Source organism: Pygocentrus nattereri, chromosome 19 (genome assembly GCF_015220715.1).
Source record: "Pygocentrus nattereri isolate fPygNat1 chromosome 19, fPygNat1.pri, whole genome shotgun sequence".
Taxonomy (NCBI): domain Eukaryota; kingdom Metazoa; phylum Chordata; class Actinopteri; order Characiformes; family Serrasalmidae; genus Pygocentrus; species Pygocentrus nattereri.
The window spans coordinates 9,290,182-9,307,963 of record NC_051229.1 but is presented as its reverse complement, the minus strand read 5'-3'; the positions used below and the strand labels follow the sequence as shown (position 1 = coordinate 9,307,963).

At 40.5% G+C, this 17,782-nt stretch overlaps 1 long non-coding RNA gene across 1 annotated transcript in view; it reads left to right on the top strand.

The window, feature by feature from the left end:
* The first annotated feature begins 1,123 nt into the window (after window positions 1-1,123).
* LOC108430164 overlaps window positions 1,124-17,782 on the top strand; it is a 31,080-nt gene continuing 14,421 nt past the window's right edge. Inside the window, exons 1-3 of the long non-coding RNA XR_001858064.2 lie at window positions 1,124-1,146; window positions 2,326-2,398; window positions 4,614-4,739. This is a non-coding gene — a long non-coding RNA (uncharacterized LOC108430164). The remainder of the gene's footprint in view (window positions 1,147-2,325; window positions 2,399-4,613; window positions 4,740-17,782) is intronic.

Here is a 17,782-nt window from a genome sequence, read left to right as displayed (position 1 = left end):
AAGAGTGATTTTCCCTTGTATTAGACATGCATGACTGCAGCCTTTGTTACACTTTATGCCAATACCGGAGCAAATTAGGGTATCCTTATGTTTCCCGTGCCTTTTTTCCTTTTGAAATATCTGGGAAACAGCCCTATGGCTTTAGCCCCCCATGTTCTCCAGGGTCTGTGTTTCCTGTTTGTAATTTTGGAAACAGTACCTTTTTTCCCAGGTCTATATTTCCACGGTCTCATGTTCACTGGGGAAATTTCTGCCATGTCTTTGGTTTCCACCTCACTGTCTGGTGGGTGTTTCTGCCTTTTAGGGAAAGCTGTGCTATCAGTGGTACATCTTTCCAACAACCTCTGCACCCCCATTGGTTCCACATTAGCATTGCACGTATGTCTGCTCTGTCCTGCTTTGCCATTAAGGGTAGAGTTGTTTCACTATGACCAGATAAATTCCCACACTGACCCCTGTTCCAACATTGTGAGAATCTCCGCGAACATCGCCATCCTGTGGAAACCACCTGCCACCCCTAGTAAAAAATTCTGCATCAGCCACTGTTTACTGTAACGTTGGATAATTTTCAGATTCACACCTGCTCAAGTAGCTAGACAGGAACCCTGAGTTTACCAAAATGTAGGATTGGAACTCCAAAGGTAAGTGCAAATGTGACTGTGTTTATTAAGTGAATTACAAAAGGGAAAAAAAAAATTACACCCATTGGCCCGGTCCACCTTCTAAGACCATGGCTCAACCTCAGTACTGGTTTAATTTCATGTCTCAAGGTAATGAGATCAAAGAGACTACTCTCAAGCTCTCGCTCCAAACCCCACCCCTCCCTGTGTATTTATATCTCTAGCCCTGCCCCAGGGTAAACCAATACACCCAAAGGGGTAGGTGCTCAGCAAACACAAAGTGATATTCAAGTGATTGCTCTGCACCGCGTTCAAAATTAACATGTCATTAGGCCTATACACATTTTGCAACTAAATATACTTTACATGGTTTCTAGTAACAATGTTCTTCTTCCTTTATCAGGTTGGCTGATGATGGGATCACCCCCCTCCACTCTGTATGGTTTTGGGCCTTTACAACATGATAAAAGAGGATGATAACCAGGCCGGCAGTTCCCCTAGAAGTCTCAATGAACCACATCAAGAAGTAAGTTTATGTAAATGTGCATCAGCCTTAAGTTGCCTAAATCATGCTTCAAGTTCTTCCAGAGCAGAACTTGCCCAGATATAATTGTGATCTGATACAACACTAATTTTGTCTGTTACTTAATATATAAGCTATATCATCTGATTTGCTTTCAAACTGAGCTTGATAAGTTTAGTTTCTCCATGTAATACACATAACTGCTGATGTACGTTTGTACTTTACACTGGTAACATGCTAGTTAGATAGCTCTGGCTCAAAAAGGAGGCCAATGCACCACAAAGTGATTATTCAAAATTAATCTGACTTCTAAAACATGGTTTGCATTAATGAAGTTTGCTTATTTGGGTAATTAGATCACTGAAGCTAACCAAGTTGCCTCCTTATTGGCCCTGAAAACTTAGGACACTGTGTAGATACGCACCCATGTTTACAGTTAGCATAGGTACCACAGAAACACAATTGTCAAATCTCAGTTTTTGCTCAAGTTAGCCTCTTCAAATGATCTGGTGGGTCCACACTCCTGACAAAACTTCAATTCCATGCTGGTCTAAGATGGATTATAATGGTCTGAAGCAGGTCTGGTGCTGGTTTAGCTGGCCACTTGGCATATGCTAATTGACCAGCATGATGACGAAACACAAATTCTATTTTTTTTCTTTTTGAAACTAGTGCTGGCTCTCATGGCTTAATTTCTGTTTGAGCCTGTTGACTCTAGACTTGCTATTGCCATGGTCATTTTTCTTGCTGGATGTCCCATGTTCTTATTCTAATGTCCTATGCTCATGATTCATCAGTCAAGGGCAGTAATTGTTAAGAACTGTATGCTCTGTAAAAGAAAAGAAGTGTTTTGTGTGTCTTGCACTAACGGGCGATTCTTGTTTCATTCTGCATCAAAGTATTTATTTTTGTGGAGAGCTCTGGCAGCTGATAGCTTTAGCCTATGCCTCACTTTCTGACACTGCCGGAACATTCTGGTGCTCATTATTTTAATTTTAGGCATGTATCGAAGGAAAGCTACTATCTCTAAAAACCTAAATGACTTTCAGTTTTCGCTCAAATGAATATCAGGTTAGCCGCTTTAAAGGGGCATCGACTGGACAAGTCAAAAATGTTAATGTTGCTAGCAGTAAGTGAAAGCATATGGCCTGCAAATGAGTCCCTTTGTTCTCATGTTTGCAGGTAGAGGTCCACGGATAGGCTGTTTTGATGTTGATATCCAACAAGATCAAACTTCAAAGCATCCATCATCAAGGTGAGTCATTGTTTTTGCATAACACAGGTTGGGGAGAAAGGTGGTGTTTTGTGCATTGAAATTTTTACATCATTGCTTCTTACTTTATTTTGGGTCACAAGCACAAGGCATGGAGGATGGAATATGGATTTGTGTGGCAGCTGTTGACTCATGTTTCAGTTCCTGCTCTTAGGGTTATTTCACTTTTATCACAGGAATCATAGGAAAGCCATAAAAACCACAGTTTTAGTTTCAATTATTTGATGTGATTTTGTATGAATGAATGAATGAATGTGATGTCAAACTTTCTAAATGAGTTTTCCTTGTGGGGTCTCGTTTCAATTACTGGTCCAGTCAAAGTGCTAATGATGCCAGCAGTGAAAGTAAATGGCCATCAATTAGCTAATGACATTATGCTAACTGGTGGCTAGATTCTATTCATTATTAGCAATGTGAGCATTAGGTGTAACATTGTTTTCATGACTAAATGAGCAATGACTACAACCTCTAGGGCAATGCTTTCAGATCTTAACACCGCCACTAAACATATATTTGTCAATGTCCAAAAGAAACCTCTCATCTCTAATAAAGTTTACAAGAACAAACTTTAGCTGTCAACACATGTTAATGCAACAAGATCTTTTGTGACATTGGACAGTTTCTATCTGTCCTCCTGTCATGATCATTTTCATTTATCATTTTCAAATGACATTTACAAAAATGGCGATACAAGGTTTTGTTCCAACCGCAACAGTGTGCTTCTGCTTTTATCTTAATAAACTCATAGGTAGTCCAGACGTGGCAGCTGTTCCTCACGGGGTTTCAATGGAAATCTTTCTTCCCGTTTAGAATCCTATATACGGTGCTGTGAAGGAGTATTTGCCCCTTCCCAATTAATTATTTTTTGATATTTGTCACACTTCAGTGTTTCAGATCAGACTACCTTTTAATATTAGTCAGTGATGGTCCAAGCATCATTGATTTCATTTACTGAAGGAAAAATGCTGTTCGGCCCCACCTGGACCTGTGTGGAAAAAGTAATTGCCCTTTATCTTCTAAATCAACCAGTTAACCAAATTCAATTGACTACTGGGCTTAATTTCACTGGCCACACCCAGGCATGACCACTGCCAGACTTGCTGAATCTAAACATCACTTAAATAGAATCTGTCTGGCAATGGGAAGCCTGTCAGAAGGTTTAAAAAAGCAGCACATGATGCCATGATGAGATTCAAATACACATGCAAAACAATCAATGGAATCTACCAGTCTGGAAAAGGTTGCAAAGCCATTGCTAAGGATCTGGGACTCCAGCGCACCATGGTGATGGCGAAAACTTGAAACAGTGGTGAACCTTCCCAGGAGTGGCCTGCCCAAACTTCACCAAGAGTGCATCGACAACTCCTTCAGGATATCACAAAAGAACCCATATGGACACCTAAAGAGATGCAGGCCTCACTTGCCTCAGTTAAGATCAGTGTACACAATTCAACAAAAAGGCACCAGGTGAAAATGACATTGATGGGAGAACTGGTGCAAACAACTGCTGGCCTAAAAGAACACACAGGCAGTTGTTGCCGTTACTAAAACATCTAGACGACTCCTCAGACTTTTGGGACAAAATTCTGTGGACTGATGAGTTTAAAAAGGGGATCTTTTTGGAAGAGGTGTCCCATTACATCTGGCGTAACGCTAAGACTGCATTCCACTATAAGAACATCATTCCAGCAGTAAAATGTCATGGTGGTAGTGTGATGGTCTCTGGCTGCTTTGCTTCTGCAGGACCTGGATGAATTGTTGGAAGCACGAATTCTGCTCACTATCAGACAATCCTGAAGGAGAATATCTGCCTGTCAGTTTGTGACCTAAAGCTCACACACATTTGGGTTATGCAGCAGACAATTATTTAAAGCACAGAAGCACATCCAGTTCTAAATGGCTCAAAAAAAAAGGTTTTGGAGTGGCTGAGCCAAAGTCCTGACTTTAATAAACGGAGCAATTGCGTTACTCAGTGTTTTTATCTTATATTGAAATTAGTTGAATGATCTGAAACATTTAAGTGTTCTCAATTTGCAAAAGTAGAAGAAATCAGGTGAGGGGCAAATACTTTTTTCACAGCACTCCACAACTTTGTTGATGTTAAAGTAATTTAAAAACCCAGCAGATCATTTAATACTGAATGCTGCAGGGGGGAAATGATCAGTCACAAAAGCAGCCCTCTTATCTCTTGTTTCAGGTGCAGTAAAAGGGAACAGGTAGAGAACCATGGAGTATTCGATGGCGGCGCAAAAGGAAGGAGTATTGGAAGTAGAACTGGAGGCTTACCAAGAACAGCAGCCAGAAAGAAGAAATCTGAGTTCATGTAAGTCGGAGTTCAGGTCTCTTCTCTATTTGCTTAGAGCTCCTATTGGTTTTTCATGAGTTTTTATATGGGTCTCTGTTCTGAGACCTCAGGCAAACCTAAGAGATCATAGGCTCACTCAAGATCATTTAGTTTGAGTGACTGAAGGAGACCGTAGAGTATAGCCTGCCAGGGAATGAATGCAGGGATTGAGCGAAGTCCAAACCTTGCCAAAAAATGTACCTGTTTCCTCTTATTTTTATCTCTTTATTTATTTATTTCTTTTTCATTTTTCACTCCATCTACTGCACTCTTAGTGTATCACAAACCAAGATGTTTGTGCGCGGAAAGCAGGGCATGTAACTGGGGTAACCTAATGCTTCAGCTAATAGAAATCCACTATACCTCATCACATGAGGCCAAACGCATGTTTTCTTGGTCCAACTCCATGACATGCCTGGCCTGAACCAAAAGGCCAATTATGTTTCTAAAGGCCTGTATTTGCAACCCACTCAGTGGCAGAACACTTGAATAAGCATCTCCTTTCACTCTCTCTCTCCTTTCGATCACTCTCTCCTGCCTCCCCATTGCCTATTCCTCGCAGGTCCGCTCCTCCACTTTAATGATACTGTAATTGAGCATTATTCTCCAAGCCGCAGCCAGGTAATGGAACAGGTCTATGCGGCAAGAGCAATCTCACTCCGAGATGATTTGTTTGTCTAAATGCTCAATTCCTCTTCTCGCCCGAGTCAATGAAGGTGTCGGCAAGAACAGCACGACCATTGCTCTCTCTCTCTCTCTCTCTCTCTCTCTCTCTCTCTCTCTCTCGCCTGCTCTCGCTTGCCCGCTCTCTCGTACTTGTATTTTTTTTCCTCTTTCCTTATTTCACCTTCTCTCTTCTCTTTCTTTCTCCCACTCTGCCATTTTATCTTTCTCTCTTCTATTTGCTATGCTTTCCTCTTATCTCTATTCTTTTCTTTCTCTTCTTTTTCTTCTGTCTTTCTCTCCCACTCTCTTCTGTTTTCTTTGTCTTTTTTCTCCATTCTCTCTCTCATCCTCTTTTTCCTTATCCCAGCTTCTCTCTCTCCCTCTGCCATGTTACCCCCCCCCCCCCCCCCCTTATGCTTTCTATTCTTTTTCCTCTTATCTACTTCTCTCTTACCTGTCCAGGGTGTATCCTGGCTTCTGCCTGATGACCCCTGGGTATAGGCTCCAGCACTGTCACAGCCTCTTTCGCTCCCATTTTTTCTTTTCCTCTCTCTGTCCTTTTTTCTTCTCTTTTTCTCTCATGTTTGTCTCATTTCTGTCTTTCTCTCTTCTTTCTCTTTATTCTTTCTCTCTCATTTTTTTGTTGATTCTCTTGCCTCTCTCTCATTCTCTTTTCTTTTTCTCTTATCTCACATTTTCTCTTTCTGTGTCTCTCTCCCTCTCCCCACCCTTTCTTCTCCTTCACTCTTTCTCTCTCCTCTCTGTCTCTACTTTCTTCTGTTCTTTCTCTTGTCTCTATAACACATCATTCTTTGCTCTTTCATTCACTGATTCACGCTTATATGTTCATCAGAGCTGTGTGTGTGTGTGTGTGTGTGTGGTGACGGCAGTGTTGTGCTGATGTGACATTGGCTGTTGTGTCTTAAAGCTACAATTAAAACACTGAGACAGTGCCCTGAGCTACAGCTGAAGTTTGCTGAAGGCACACAAAAAAAAAATCAGAACAAATTCTGAATGCAAAACCCAACAGCCACTGACTTCCTTTTGTTTGTAAACAGAGTCAGAGACGAGACAGGGCGCTCAAGGCAATTTAGTCTGGCAGGTTTCAACAGGATTGCACAGTCTTGTTTTTCATTTGGACATTTAGTGTCATTCTGATGGCTGCTTCGTTGTTTGCTGCTTTGGTCCATGCATCACTTAAGCACTCAGTGTTTAATCAAATTAGTGGTGACATTTCAAATGTGGCCTGTGCGTTTTTGTTGGCTTTTTGTCACAACTCACAAAATGGCACCTTCATGGGTTATGCCTTCCAAGCCTTGATTCATGGGTAAAAGACTTGCCCAAACTCAGTCAACAAATATCCTTTTATGGCAACTGTTGCAAGCTTTACAGAATGCTGGAAAAAATACTTGTTTAGAGCTGAAAGGGAAATGGTTGCACATAAATTGTCACAATATCTAAGCATATCTGTTTAAAACAAAGCTTTTTCTGGATTCCAAATAGCAAACCATCTTGGTATTTGAGGATCTGATGCCACAGGCATGCATGGCCTGGAATCCAAACATGTAGCATTTTAAAACTCTTAACTAGCTATTGACTCAAAGCTACACTTTCTACAGTGGATAGGCCAATTTAGGGTTGAGAGAGAGAACTCTGAACTGAAGTTTACTTTGGGCCAAGACTAGTTGCTTACAAGAACAAGTTAACTCTACTATACGGATTCCTTATGTTGTATGCTAATAACATGTTGGAATCATGTCATCTTCAGTGGCTTAAAACAAAGTTTAATGTTTTTCACATTGAGCTGAATCTGGGTGAAACACTAAACACATTTTTTTTCTGGTCACTTGATTTGGAATTTATGTTCTATGTAAACGTGACACTTAGCCTTTGTTTCCTGAAGCCAGGAATGAGAGAATAATTCCAGCGGGACGGTTCTTGAATTTTGGTTGAAATATCCTCAGATACAGTCACTGTCCACTTTATGGGTGAAACTCTTAACTTGCACTTACTTCCATTCACTGACCACTTTATTAGAAACACCTACCCTGTGCTTCCACTTACTGGCTGCTTTATTAGAAACACCTACCTTGTCCTTCCACTCGCTCGTCACTTTATTAGAAGCAATTACCTTGCACTTCCACTCACTGGTCACTTTATTAGAAACACCTACCTTATGCTTTCACTCACTGGCCACTTTTTTATAGAAACATCCATCTTACAGGTCCACTGTGTAGATGCACAATTACAGCGCATCTTTTGCCACCCTCTACCTCTCATCATTGGCAGATCACTCCCCAGTTCAGCAGTGACACTGACATGGTAGTGTGTGTGATGCTAGTATGATTGTATCAGATATTGCAGTGTTTTACACATGTCTGTGTCATTGCTAGGTTGAGGTCAGACCACCACCCACATGTATCTACCCAAACATGGCTCTGTGGTTGGAAACTGACTTGATGAAGGGCTAGTGGGTGGCTAACGCACTGTGTGGTTTTACACCTTTAGACTGCATCTACAAGGTTATGGTGTGTTATGGTACACCACTGTCACCAGTAGTGAGATGGAATGAGCAGGAAAGAAGCCTTGGGCTCTGCTTCAATTAATGTCACACATACATGTCAAGTGCTCTCATTCATTTATTAAGTGTCATTTGCCCAGAAAAGAAGATATTTACATATTTGCAGCAGTGTTGGGGGTTTAAAAACAAAACTAGTTTTTAAGGTGACTCCATTAGCTTGCTCCTCAGCTAATATCACTTACTCATGCTCACAGCCTAAACATCAGTCTGTTGCGCCAAAATATGTCTGGAGGCCAGAAGGCCAAACCGGCTACACACTGACTTCCTTGAGCCTACTCCTTCACTTCCCCAGGAAACCCCTATAGACTGGCTTTAAAGTATAAGCCCCACCCTAATTGAGGCGGATGCACACCAATACAGTTTAGAGCTGATAATACATCATCGGCTTATCAACCAATAAAATATTCATATGCAACATCAACAATAATTACATGGCCATTTCTGATTTCTATACCAATAAGTACGTGTTTATATGCTCACTCTAGTCAACAACCTGATGGAAATCTTCATTTACATGCACAATACAAGAAAACAGATCCAAAATCCCACGTCTAGAGCACAACTTGGTGTAGATGTTACCATGAGTCCAGTCAGAGTGAGCAGTAGCCATGTTTACATGCAGCCTAATAATCCATTAATAGTCTGACTAATAGCTCAATTGGAATAGAACACGTCCATGTAAACACCTCAATTGGAGTAGTCTAGTTCAACTGAGGCCATTCAGAATACAATTTCTATCCGATTGAATGAGGTGGGTAAGCCTCTAAATCCATTAAATAGAAGAATAATAGCCATGAAAAACGTCTGTATCTGATTACATTCCCTATCGGAATGTGTAAGTGCATTCTGTGCATGTGCCACATCATAGCAAAAGTTTATATCATTCAACATGGCAGAGCAGAAACTGTTCTGCAGAAGAGACAACTGGAAACTCATCGTGCCAACTTTAAACTCATCTCACTCTGACGATCTCACGTGATGGTCGCTGTCATGGTAACGTTTACTCTAAGTACTCCACACATGCATGTCATTTTGCATCGGATTACTTAGTAGTGATCGTGTAAATGAAGAATTTCCATCAAATTGTTGTAGTGTGTGCATATAAACACCTCGGTCTGAATCTGTAGTAGGATTGTATTCAATCAGATTCAATCAGATTTGCATGTAAACATGGCCTGTGTGTTAGGAGTTTTCAGCTGGTGCACTTGTTTTTAATTGCTTTAAAATTATTGACTCAGGAAAAAACCTCAGAATAGAAACTGCATTTTGAATGGCCTCAATCGAACTAGTCTATTCCTAATGAGCTACTAATTGGATTATTAACAGATTATCAAATGTGGTTATTGTAGTGCTCAATCCGGTTTTTAAAAAATGCATAAATTAGTTCTTTCCATTGACTTTTACTGACTCTAAACAAACATAGCAATCGTGTTGGGTTGAATGACTATGGGTGGAGCATGGAGATGTCAATTAATAAGCAAAAAACACAAAGAAATGAGATCATGAAACAGTTCTAGAAGTGTTCTGTACTGTAGAGCTCAAACTGAAGGTCAGGAATTGCTTTTTTTTTTTCCCCCCAATAATTTATTGTGCTGCTATTACTTTTCCAGTAGTGGAGGAGAGTGAGGTTTCATTACCACGACATCAGATAAGAGTGTGTTTGATCTAATAACCCAAGAAATCCGCTGAGACTGATATGGCTCTCCACTCCTAATAACCCACCTCCCTCTCTCTCACCCTCTTCTTGTTCTCTCTCTTTCTGTCTCTCTCTCTTTCTCTCTCTCTTTCTCTCTCTCTTTCTCTCTCTCTTTCTCTCTCTTTCTCTCTCTTCCTTCAACAGCTGCCAGGTTCTCATTCTTTCCTAGAGAAGAGTTTAAGAAGAAGAAAAAAAAACTCCCTTTGTGCCAGGGATGAAACCAAAAAGAATCTTAAACTTTTTCCTACACTGCACTGCCCATCAAAAGTTTGGGGATCCTAAGTTTTTCAGAAAAGTTTCAGGTATGACTGGCAATAAGTCATTGTTCTGTTTTGTTGGTACTATACATTGTTAATAGTAATGGTAAATTATAGCCTGTTTATGTAGCACCTTTTCAACTCCAGGTTCTTTACAAAATTCATAAATACAAAACATCAGAATCAATGGTGGAAGGACATTGGTGTAGGACATTGAGTGATGGATATTATGGATACCAACCACCAGTAAGCAACATGGTAAACATAAGCAAAATAACAGAACAAGGCAGTAACTATTATAACTGCATGCATATCAATGCAATTCATTTAGCCTTTGAAGCATTATTATCTGGCTTTGTCAAGCCAATGTTAATTTGGGAACTTTCCCTTTCTAGTTATGTTTATTATTTCTGGTCAGCGTAGCACATATACTGTAAACTGTAAACACTAGCTTGTTTAAAGGGAAATCAGTGTTTATTTTTGTGTTGTCCAGTTATTCACGCACACACACACGCACACACGCACACACGCACACACACGCGCACAATGTAGTCTTGATGTACTAAATAACAGCCCAAGTCTGAGTCACTGTGCAGTACCTCCTAATGCTCAGCATGGCTGTAGAGTAACACCGTGCCTCTTCTAACCCTCGTTTTGGTGAATGAAACTTTAATTAATCCTGAAAAACGGTTAAAGGCTTTAATTATAAAAGTTTAATGGGCTTAATTTCAGAGTATGCATTATTAATTACAGCTCTATCACCTCACTGATAAATGTGCTCATCCATCTCTCTTTCCTCCATGCTGGAGGCACGTAAAGCTATAGGGTAAAGTGTGTCAGCGAGAGAGAGAGCGTTTGTGTGTGTGAGTTCAGACTTTTGCTAAAACTGGTGTTTTTTCTGCTTCGTTCAGTCTCTGGAGCAGACAGGGAGGAGAAATCAGTTCAGTCAGGCTGATGGAGTTAATGGTGTTTTTATGAACGTGGGGTAAAGGTGGGTTTTCTTCCCACTGTGACCTGTCTGCCCCTCGCTCAGCACTGAGCTTACAAACACACCCGCAGGATAATGACTCATTAATCAGCTAATAGCTATTCAATAAACACCGCTCATCCTGACCTCTTACGGGGTGCGGGGACAGCAGCAGCAGCAGGATCAGCAGGGAGCGAGCTTTAATTGTGAATCTTCAGCTTAAAGGGGAATTCCACCAATTCAACTTTGCAAAATTTGATTGTTGCGATGTAAACAAAGGGTTCAGTACAGTTTAATATTCCACAGTGTACTTTAGAGAGGCTCAGATTTCCTTACCATGGTAGTGATGGGAGCCAGAGCTCACAATGTCTACAATGCAAAGATAGCCATTATACAAAAAAATGCATTATAGCTCAAAAGCTTATCTCAAAACAAAGTTTGGCATCAGATATTAATAACCATTTCATGTAATAATGTTCTGTAAGGGAGCTTTTAGAGACAGCACTGTGAAGAAATCCATCCAGTTAGGGTTAGGCCCATTTGTGTGTTGGCCATCATCTAGACCTTCATCAGTGGTCAGTGTTTGACCACTGAACTGCCCAGTGGCACAACGACTGGGTACGCAGGGATTGGATTTGCTTTGAATCACTTTTGCTTATGATATCAAATGCAAAATCACCTCTGCGTTTCATCAGTCGAGTACTTTCAAACCCAGCCCTCCAATCAGCCCTTTTACCTTTCAGCTCTTTAGCAGCAGAACTGCAAATTTCCCACAAATGTTTTGAATTTGAAGCTACAGTTGAGCGCAAAAGTCAACACCCCGGTCAAATGAATGTATTGTTGATTTAAGTGTAAATAAGTAAATGCATCCTCTAAAGAGAGCAAACTTCTGCACGTTTTAATGCACAATGACTTTTTTTCCCCCCAATTATGTTAACCCAGAGACATTCTAAAGGAGACAGGTCACTGGTTGGAAAATGAATAGGAAGCTTAACATGCACAATATGTCTCTTTATGAGGCAAGTCCTGCCCTTCGATAAGAGTCAATCAGCTTGCTGGTAAAGCTGCCAGCTGGAACTCCCACCCCCATCTGTGCGCAGATATGCATATGTGCAGTAGCTAGAACAACCCAAAAAGTGTTATTTCAGTCAAACACTAAACTATTTATGAGAGCTTTCGGCAGATCTTACCACAGAGTTCAAATGTATTTTTGAAATGAAAATTTGGCCTTTGTTTTTAGGCCTCTCCCCATTGAAAGAGAGAGGAGCCTGGCCTTATATGACTGGAAATAACTGCCCAGCGGCATTACTTGAATAGCCTTTAGTGAACAGTTGAAAATGCCATAGAGAATTAGTAGAGAATGTTATTTAAAAAAAAAAAAATCAAAAAACAAAATTGACTGTATACGACAGTGAAATAGACACCTGTTCATACATGTTTCAAATTTCTCAGTGTCTTTGGCTCTATGAGGAATTTGCACTACTGTGTCGGGTCTTGCTGGGCTCTTTGTGTCTCAGATTAAGAGGACCTTGTCCAAAAGCTTTACAAACAGGTCTGGGGATGACTTTGCCACACAGCTCTTCATACCAGCCCTACACACCCTACCATGACTGTTATAGTGCGTAGAGAATGATCCACCACCCACATAATATTGGGTCGGCACTGGACCTGTGATCAGAAACCAATGATGAAGAGGATGGAGGATAACTGACAAACTATGCAGTAGCAGTGCATGAAAGTCTATAATTGTACATCTGTATAGTGCCGCTGTAATGTAGATGTTTATTGTAAGTCGCCATGGTCTCTTAATCTTTCTCTCACTACGTGTGCACATAGCAGATTAATGGCTGATCTACATTAGTCCTGATGTAGCTCGACTACTCTCCTGACTCTGACTAAGAAATCTAATGTATTATTAAATACAGCTATTGGTCAGATGTTTCATCAGTTGTCGAATGCCAGCTTCCCAGAAGCCTCGTAGTGTTGAGACTAGCCTATAAATGAGAAAGCAAGTCTCACTCTACGTTGTCATCAAGACCACTGTGCTCTGATGATGCAATATTTTTCCAATATGTTTAACACATTTCCTTGTAAAGATAGGTCAGAAGATGTTTGACTGTGTTGGCGCTTGGCAGTGTGGTTTTCTTAGTGATCACAATACATTTGAGTAAAGCATAAGTATCAGTATTTCTACACATTATAAATCATAAGGATTTACACCAATCATAGAGCCTGTAAGTGCTGCATAGTATGAGTAGAGAAAATGATTGGATAGCAGCCCATCATACTATTATCTCATTTTATTAACCCCTTAAAATGCCAGGCTTGTTGCAAACTAAGGCTTATTGTTCTGTGACTTCAATGCAAAGTGGTTGAACTATTCTTAGGTTATAGTAGTCTTTAATAAAACTTTGGGTCTGTCGGTAGCCCTGGCCATGTAAGGGGTTATATAGGAGTACATTAACGCCCAATCCCATATCTTATTTTTAACCCCTTCCCCTTTAACCCCTTTTCGAGTGTCACCTTGCCTCTTGGAACTGATTTACAAGGGCCAATGGTTGAGACCCTCAAATAAAGAGCATTGCTTCACTAACAGGCTACTAGTGGTGCTCTATGGACGATCCTGCCAGTCTGAAGTGATAAGAGGGGCGGTAAAGTTCAGCAACCTCACTCCTGGGCTTTAGTTACATGTACGAAATCTTATGCCTTCAAACTAGGAGGGGTGTGACAATTTATCATCGCCCCCTCTGATTCTTCAATGAAATGAAGCTGAAATTGGCTATTAATAAGCTTCTTGTTTTAATTTTTTCCCGTTCCACCTTAAATGATGCAATAGTTCTGATGCCTGAGATACCAGAATATAACTGACGCACCGTTTAAGGTGGGATGGGGAATTTAGCCAACTAGCTACCAAGACATCAGCAAACTATTAGCAATTTTATGCATGTTGTGAAGAAAGCATGATGAATCTAAATGACATTGAACTGTGATGATACAATGATTATCAGTTTAGCAGAGAAAATACTCACATTTGTGTTTCTTGTGTGGCAACCCTGCCGACTTTTCTTTTTTTTCCGTTTGGAGTGTCTCTCTGGAAAAAAAACCCTTTTGGAGGGAGACATAGCGCTAACTAGCATAGCATCCTACCCCTCATAAACAGCTATATAGGAGAAACTGTTGCCTGTTAATTAGTGTCATTTTACAACTTTTTTATAGTGCAAGCGGTATTTTGAAACAAGCAACTTTATCTGACAATTTCAACCTATTTGATTAATTATCGATAGATTATCACCGAAGGTAAGCAACATTGTCTAGAAATAGGTTGGACAATCTTATACACCATTATGAGAAATATTCAACACACTGTCTACATATAACAGTCGTGCTTGACAAGACATGTTTTTTTTTTTTGTACACCACATGAATCTATTTTATTAGTTAAATTACAGGCTGACTGTGATGGCCTTGTTTCCAGACAACAAAATGAACATGAAGGCTAGTGACCTGTAGCTGCTTGTTTCTTCCACTTGGCATTTACAGAGTGTTCCACCTGAACAGGTTCAACTTAAGCAATGACATTAAGATGGGGTCACTGGAACAGTGGTCAGCTTTTGACACCAGCAGCTTTGTCGTCTCTCGTCTCTCTCTTTTTCTCTCTCTCTCTCTTTCTTTCTCTCTCTCTGTTCTTTAGTATTTTTTTTATTGTTACAGCTCAGTTTTCCCCTCAAAAGACTTTTCTCTATACGAAAGAACACATTTTGTAGGCATAACATGGATGTCAGTTAATTTCCATATTTGCTTTACACTCTTGATAAAATACATTCATATGATCGAAGCACTGCAACCAGCAAAACATAGGCTATAGTGGAAGACCAGCCCTCAATTTCAAATTTCAAATTAAAACTGCTATTTAAGCCTCATTGTTTATTTTGTAGGAGGTATTTCTCAGGAGATTGGATATAAGACAATCCACTTGCAAATGCAAGGATTCCTAACAACCACCTGCAAAACCTGGTAGACTACCAAGACTTAGTTTTCATCTTTAGAAAGTGAGGAACGCTATTTCTGTCCATCTTTCCATTGTGAGAAGATAACGCTATCTGAAAGTACACTATATGGGCAAATGTATTGGGACACTCCTAATTATTGATTTCAGGTGTTTCAGCCACACCCATTGCGAACAGATGTATAAAATTAAATAATAAAAGCACATAGCCATGCAATCTTGATAGTCAAACACTGGCAGTAGAATTGGGTCATATTAGTAAGCTCAGTGACTTGGACTCTGGAACAGTGGAAATGTATTCTAGGGAGTGATGAATCGTGCTTCTCTGTTTCTCAGTTTGATGGATGAGTCTGGGTTTGGTGTATGCTAGCAGAACGTTACCTGTTGACTGCATTGTGCCAACTGTAGAGTTTTGTGGAGGAGGGATGATGCTATGGGGTTGTTTTTCAGGAGTTGGCCTAGAACCCCTTAGTTTCAGTGAAGAGAAATCTTAATGTTTCAGCAGACCAAGACATTTTGGACAATTATATGCTTCCAACTTTGTGGGAACAGTTTGGGGAAGAACATTTTCTGTTCCTTCATGACTGAGCCCCAGTGCACAAAGCAAGGTCCATAAAGGCATGGCTGGGTGAGATTGGTTTAGAAAAGGGGGCTAGGTGCTCTTGTTCAATATCAGTGTCTGACTTCATCAATGCTTGTCTGGATGAATGGACAAAAATTCCTACAGACACTTAATCTTGTAGAAAGCTTCCCAAAAGAGTGGAAGCTGTCACAGCTGCAAAGGGGGACCAACGTCATATTAATCCCTATGGATTTAGAATGGAATCTCATCATGGCTCCTGTGGGAGTGATGTGTAGGTGTCCCAATACTTTTGTCCATATAGTGTATGTGTAGCTGTCAGGAAGCCCTCACTGAGAAAAGGAAATAAGATATCTGCCAAAATATTTGCCAATCAATCAAAGAAGCTGCTGGTGTTCTCAGAACAATCCAGACCTCAACATCACTGAAAGAACTTTGGAGGAGGTGTGGAAAAATATCCCTGCAGATTTCTTTGGAAACATCAAGTACTTAAAATCAAGTATCAAGATACACATGTGGGTGTATTTGGTATACATGCTACCTCATTGTCCCCTAGAGCATGGTATCTAGAATTCAACATGTGTACACACAACAAATCTCTCTTTCTCGCTCACTTGCTCTGGATTTTGATCCTTGCCCTTTGGTGGTGAGAAATAGTCATGTAGACGTCGATGTAGATTTTTTTTTTTTAATCATTCTATTGTTTCTTTGATCTCCATGCTTTCTGACAGCCTTTTGGCAGCTGTATGAAGTGTAATTCTTTCGCCCAGGGCTCCTTCTCATGTAGGTCTGCTGTAGGCGTCATGAAACACACTGGGGGCTGAAACACAGACACAGGTTTTCTACTGCCAGAGGGGTTAGCAGTTAAAGGGCCATGCCACAGATCCTGTATATTTTAGGATTTGCTGCTAATATATGCTGCCTGTTGCTGTGCATTCGCTGAGAAATAAAGCTGAATGCATTCTGTTGTGATATAATGCTGCTAGGTTGGGTTTAGTGTTGTGAAGCTATGCTGTGGAGTTTGTGGTTAATACAGGGATTCAGTCTATGCTGATATTTGAATCTATGAAGATTTGTGTTATGTGAGCTCCTTAACTGTTGAAACCTCAACAACTAAGTATAATTATTTAAAAAAAAATAAAATTATTTGTCTCCACACCTTGCTTCTATTGCAGCTTCTGTTCTTTTCAGGAGAATCATTTTAAGCTTTTCAAATAAATCTGCAGGAAAGTTTTCCACACCTCTAAAGTTCAGTCTTAGAAGTTGGTTGTGTTTTCTGCTTTTTATAATCCAAGTAATCCCAAACAGAAGATGTTGAGGTCTGGTCTCTGGGGTGTTTTTTTTTTTTTTTTTTTTTGTGTGGTGGCCTTCCAGGTCTTTGTGTTGTTGTTGTAAGGGGTCCCATGTCTCTATATCTTGTAACTTTTTGAACTCCAGTTATGCAAACCTCCTATTTTTTCACAGATTTTCCTTTGACTCTTTGAACCAGCAGCCAAATGTGTTTGCACACTGTGGAATTAGACCTGCATTTAATCCATCTGTGCAGGAAAACACCCACATATATGCACACTAGTGAACACACACACTAGGGGGCAGTGAGCACACTTGCCCGGAGTGGTGGGCAGCCCTATCTATGGTGCTCGGGGAGCAATTGGGGGTTAGGTGCCTTGCTCAAGGGCACTTCAGTCATGCAAGTGGATTATTTTGTATCTAGTCCATGAGCGGGGAACTGAGGGCCAAAGTCCAGCACGGTTTGGTGATTTCCCTGCTCTAGTACATGAGTTGAATCAGGTTTACTCGAGCAGGAAAATCACCACAGTTCCACCCCTATTCTTGGGGAGCACTTCCATAAGCATTTCTCTGACCAATCACAAACCTGACATTTCTTGCCAGTCAGAGAAAGTTAGCGAGCTAGACCACCTGTATGTAGCTGCCTGTCGCCTCCTCATTTGTTTATCCACACACCAACATTCGTCATCTGTTTCTTGATTTACACTTTGCTTTGTCCGTCCGTTCGTCCCTCCTTCTGCATCTCCTCGTCTGTGGCTTTTTTCATCCAATTACTGTCACATAAAAGCTGGATGATTTAAATCAGTATGAGTGGCAGAGCAAGCGAGGTGTGTTGGCTAGAACTGTCAATCAAGCTGTTAGCCACACCCACAGTTCTCAGATAGGTCTGATCAGTATTTTAAGCCATGTTTTATCAAATTAATCTCTTATTTTTCATTTAAGCTTTGCTGGATGTTTGTTACACTCAGGTTTAGTGTAA